Here is a 6,000-nt window from a genome sequence, read left to right as displayed (position 1 = left end):
TTGAGGAGGGTTACCCGAAGGAGTTTGAGGACTGGGAAGAAAATTGGGTGTGGCTGCAGTCATTTTCAGGTGCCCGGCTATGTGGTACGTTTTTTATATTAAGTCTAAAAGTATTATACGTTTCTTACTAAAATTTATTGATTTTTTTTATATTTCATTTAAATTACAACTAATATGTTTATTTTGTGTATAATAGAAGAAGGCGAAAGCCAACAAGGTCAATTGGGAGAAGAAGACTTTTCTCCACCATTCGGGTTCGAGGCCCTTCTTATATAAAATGAAGGCGTGGCGGCAGGCAATAATAAATCTTTTCATATTCAATTTTTAATATGTCAGTAATATTAATTTTTTTTTTCGTACTAACATTTTTCTTATCTTGTTCTATTCAGGGGGGTTCAAAATTCTCGGAAATCAATGTCCTTGCAGATGTTTATGTTTGACCTGGGGATAAGTTGGCCGAGTCCCTTCATGTAAGTATTATTCAATTGTAAGTACTATCTTACGCATTCAAGTATCATGGTTATGATTTCAATTTTATTATTAATAGTTCATGTTATATTACATAGGCGACAATGATGGAGAAAAGGCAGTCAGTTCTTCAAGAATCTGCCTCCCAACTTCCTTCCGACACTCTGATCAAGTCCGTGGATTCCCATAGGATGCAGGGTTTCAGATCTTTACAGACACCTTGGATCAAACTCTCGGTCGGAGGCCGAGGACGTATTGTAAGTGGATAGGGAATGCCCGGCGCGCGGGAACCTAGAGCATCTTCATCCTTGTAGTCAAAGGGCGAGGTGACAGCTTTGACAGAAGAGGTGGCTGACCTTAGGAGTAAGCTCGCCTCGTATAAGAGCCAGATGTCACTGATCGTAAAAGCCATTATTGAGTCTGGCATTCATCTCCTGGATATTCGTACCCAGTTGACGTCCAAGCCCCTCCAACCCGAGCATGCCATAACTCCGCCCCTTCGACCTCTGAGCCCATCCTCATCCCCAAGGCCTTCTAGCCCTAAGATTTCCAGCCGCCTGCGAGCCACGACCCCATAGATTATTCCACCTTATTTTCTTAGTTTTCTACTCCTTACTTTTTAAACTTTTTCTTTGTACGTACATTTTCTTTTTATTTTAAATAAATTATTTTTCTCTTCATTATTTTTTTTATTGGAATTTATTTTTATTATTTTATTACAAAATTAAAACCAGAACAAAAAATTAATTTAAAAAAATTATTTTATTTTTTGCACGACGAATACCTTAGTCTTGCATAATTTTTTGCGACTAATTTGTTTTCGTCGCACAAGAATAACATGTTGTCACCCAAAGTTCTTAGAGACGAAGATTAGTCATCCCATATATGTATCCAAAGGATTGCTACTCGTATCCTAGCATTTTGTGCGACGAAGATCTTTGTTCCTAAAAATTTGGTGCAACAAAGGCGGAATCGTCGGTCCTTCTTCTCTGCGACCAATGTGTTTATTGGTTGCGCAAAGTCTTTCTTCACGATCTTTGCGCGACAAAGTTTTCGTTGCTTTGATGTTTGTGCGACGGGAATAAGCTTTGCGCAACCAATTTGTGTTCGTCGTGCTAAATGTTAAACGTAGTAGTGAGTAGCCGTTGGGACTTTGATCCAAATGTCCTCGTCGTTAGAGTTGAGGAAATCGGCTTCCTTGGGCTGGGACATTTTTCATTTGGGAAATGGACTTCGTGATCTGTAATTTAACAAATGAGATTGGAGGCTTTATACGTAATTTTCTGGTATGGGGAATTATGTTTCTGGATGAGTATATCAGTTTTTCAGCTTTGTTTAGACACCCATAATTAATAACATATTTACAATATATCCCTCTTCGTTTTATTTAATGAACAGATTTACTTGGACACTTAAAAATTAAAGCCCCATCTTCTCTACATGTAGCAGGACAGCTTTCTCTCAAGCCCTCTCACTTCTGTCAAGATAAGCCTAAATCTCCCATCTTGCCTCTCCCTCGAACCTCCAGGCAGTGTGCGATCTTCCTTGACAACTAAATTCAAGATTTTTGCGGCTTTGGTTAACATAGATATTTGTTTTTTCAAAACTCGAAAGCGTAACTAAAAATTGTTAAACACACAAAAGTCTTATCGTTTCTTCTTCATAGTCGTCATATATGTCAATTTGCTCATCCAGTGTGCTCTTTCATCACAAATTCACAATGTAAGTAGATTGTGTGTAAGCTAGGGTTAAAGTGTTAAATACATGGGTAAGTGAAGTTATGTTGAAAACTGAGGGTTGATAGCACACTATGTAGCCCTTGCTGTTTCTAAACCCTTGTGGGTTTCTAATATTGGGTGGCCAACAAATTACTTTGATAAGATGTCATTATGAGCTTGTTTGGAACTGTAACTCTATAAAACGCTTGAACTCACTAGTGTTTTTTGTATGTAGCACTTGTTTAGTAGCGCTTTTACATAAAAACAATGTGATGTTTGCCTTGTAACCAAATAGGTGCTTTTACACTGCACAAAAGTGCTTTTAATACTAAGTTGGGTAAATTACACAGTAACCCCTCAGGTTTTAAGGTCTATTACAACCTCATACAACAACTTTAAAACATTTCACTTTCATACCTCAAGTACTATTTTATTTCAATATAATACATCCGTTAGATTTTCCATCCATTAATCTATTAAATGCTGACGTGGCTGCCACATAAAAAATAATTTTTTAATTTTTTTTTTAAACCACCTGAATCTTAAAAAAAAAAAAAAAAACTAAACTAAACTGAAACCCACCTCCCGCAACTCCCCACCCCCGCAAACAAACCCAGAAACCTCACCCTTCCCCCCCCCAACCCACCTCCTTCTCCTCCATTCTCTTCACCTTTCCTCTCATAAAAAAACCCAGCAAACCCCTACCCCACCGCCACGTTCCCCGATCCTTTTCTTCTATTCACCCCACCCCCTTTCTCCCTTCTCTCATCTGCAACCCCACCCACCCTTAGCAAACCTAATTCCATTTTCAAACCACCACCAACCAAGCACGGAAAAAATTCAAAATTTGAAAGGACAAAATTAAATACATACCTCATTGTCAGAGTCAACCGATAAGCAAGGTTCGAGTTGCAGAGAGGAGAAAATAGTGGGTGAAGGGATAAAGGGGGTAGGGGTCGGGTTCTAGGTGAGGAGGGTCGCGAGCGCGAGGGGGGGGAGAGGGGGGCGAGGGAAGGATGAGGCACGTTGAGCGCGAGCGGGAAGGGGGGCCGAATGAGGGTGGCGGGTTCTGACTGAGGTGAGTCTGGAAGGCAGGCGTAAGGCCTCTGTGGGTTGGGTAGGTGGGTAGGGGTGGGGGAAAACTGAACGGATCTGGGTTGTAGGGTGGGGAAAAGAGATCTGGGTTTTGGGGGGGTTGCGGGGAGATGGGATAGGTTTAAGTTTTTTTTTTTTTTTTTTAATAAATGAGAAAATTCAGGTTTTCTAAAAAAAAAATTAAAAAAAATATTTTGCCACGTGGCACACATTTGGCAGCCACGTCAACACTTAACGGATCAATGGATGGAAAATGTAACGGATGTATTATATTGAAATAAAATAGTACGTGAGGTATGAAAGTGAAATGTTTTAAAGTTGTTGTATGGGGTTGCAATAGACCTCAAACCTGAGGGGCTACTATGTAATTTACCCATATTTTTATTTTCAAACAAGAAATTTTTTTTTCTATATCATTTATCTCTTTATGCAATTGTCTTTCTTTTTTTCAATATAGTTTGTGAGAGTATTAAGGTTAAAAAGTCTGACATTGGTGAAAGAAGAAACTTTAATTACAAGAACCTATACTTAAGTTGGATTTACATTGTCAATTGGGTTTATGGATTAACCTCAACCTTCTTCATAATATCAATGCAGGTTGTCCTATGTATGAAGTCAAATGGCCACACACCCTTCACGTCACCTTATATGTGTTGTTCACGCGTTGGCTTGAAAATTCGTCATACATGAGTGGGCGTGTGAGGATGTGAAAGTTCAAAAGTCCCACATTGGTGGGAAAACAAAAAAAAAAGGGAGTTTTAACAAAAAGCCCTCGGTACTGTTCACTTTAACGAAAAACCAAATTTTAACACTAAAAAGTCAAACCTAGTACTATTCACTTTACCCTTTATTTTGTCCTTATCGTTAAAACTCAAAGTTTTTAAGCCATTTTCATTAATTTTCCTAAAAAAAACCCTTATAAGGACTTATAAATAAATTAAGCTATTTTTTATAATATCAATTAATTGTGGGAACTATTATTAGCACTTTTAAATTTCATTCTACACTCCTCACAAGTGTATTTGTCTTTCTAATTATAAAAAATTTAGAATGTAAAATAAAAATTTTAAAATGCCAATAATAATTTCCTTAATTTTACAGTGTAATATCAAAAATTTTCGTAGTAATCTTTCACCAAAACAAGAATATATTGTCTCTTCTGGTTAAAAAAAAAAAAATCAAGTTTTTATTTTTGGTCAATGATTCATTAAAGCGTAAGGCTAATAATTTGGTCAGTAATGATGACGGGTGGACTTTTGCTCTTAAGTTCTGATCGATCCCACGTTATTGTGCAGTAGATCAACCCCACATTCTCTACAGAATACGCACATGCATGTACGTTCTCCTTCTCCTTCCAGTCCCACAAGCTGATTTGATAATCAAAATCCTTCTTGTCCGTCGAGTTGATTTGATAATTGAAATCGTTCATGTCCCGCAAGCTGATTGGATAATCGAAATCGGTCATGTTCAAATAAGTTTTTAAGATTATTTTTGCCAAACAAAAAGTCATTCTTGATATGAATTTATTTGTTTCATATATGTATGTGTGTACCTGCAGATTTTCTTTCATTAGACATCAAGACTTCAAGGATATAGTATTATCTATTAACTTTGAGGTTTTTTCATATTTCTAGTGGACCGTACAACTTGTGTTCTTTCAAGTATAAAATTGTTTATTTTTCCGTTGGCTTCGTTACATCAAAATATTAATGTTATTCTGTGTTATTAACTATAACCTTACTATTATAGTGTAAACAATTATATAGTAAATTTTGACGATTATATTGTAACCTTAAGCTCATCTCTAGTCATGGAGAGCTAAATGGAGACTTGGTTCCGGTTCCTAATTAGCCTAATTGTTAGACTGAAACCTTATTTGTTTAAATATTTTGATTGTGGTATTTAACATCATTTAAGAGGTTTAACTCATGCATTTATGCATTTAATGTCCCACAATTATGAAATTTGAACAAATTCAAATAATATTTTTAAAATATAGTAAATACTTAAAAATCAATAAGTAGAGTAATATTGTTCTTCACAAAATTATAGCAAAAAAAATAGTGTACCCATATAATTAGCATAGGTACATTTAGCAAAATTAAAAATGGGTACAAATAAATTAAAAAATATGGGCACAAAAAGAAATTAATATATGGGTACAAATTAAAACTAAAAAGAAAATTGGTACAAATTAAAAAAGGGTTGCAAATTAAAAATGGGTACAAACTAAAAATGAAAATATATAATTAAAAATTTACCCATAAATATCAATATACCTATATAATATTTCTAACAATAAATGAATATACTTAGAAATACAAAATATTTTGTTTTTGAAATAATTAATGACGTTTATTAAAACTTAAGAACCTTGATCAAAAATTAAAAAGAAATAATATTTTAATCAATAGAGTAACAAAAAGAATGATGAGAACCTAATTTCTTCAATAATAATTTAGAGTTAAATTTTTCATTCTCCAAAACCTTTTCATATTGGCTTGAGATGTACATGTTGGGCCTACCAAGGGGCTTGCTATATGTAATCACCCCCTATCAAAATTTAGCCATGTTTCTTTTTAACAGATTCATTTTATCCCTTGGCTGGAGATGGACACAAATTCAAACTAAACAATTATTATGTAATGTTAAACAATAAACTTTGATGATTATAACATAATCTTATTAGGTACTAGTACCGTCATAACGGGAGTGGGTT

Source organism: Malus domestica, chromosome 12, assembly GCF_042453785.1.
Source record: "Malus domestica chromosome 12, GDT2T_hap1".
NCBI lineage: Eukaryota > Viridiplantae > Streptophyta > Magnoliopsida > Rosales > Rosaceae > Malus > Malus domestica.
The sequence above is the reverse complement of the archived record's forward strand: the minus strand, read 5'-3'. Positions refer to the sequence as shown.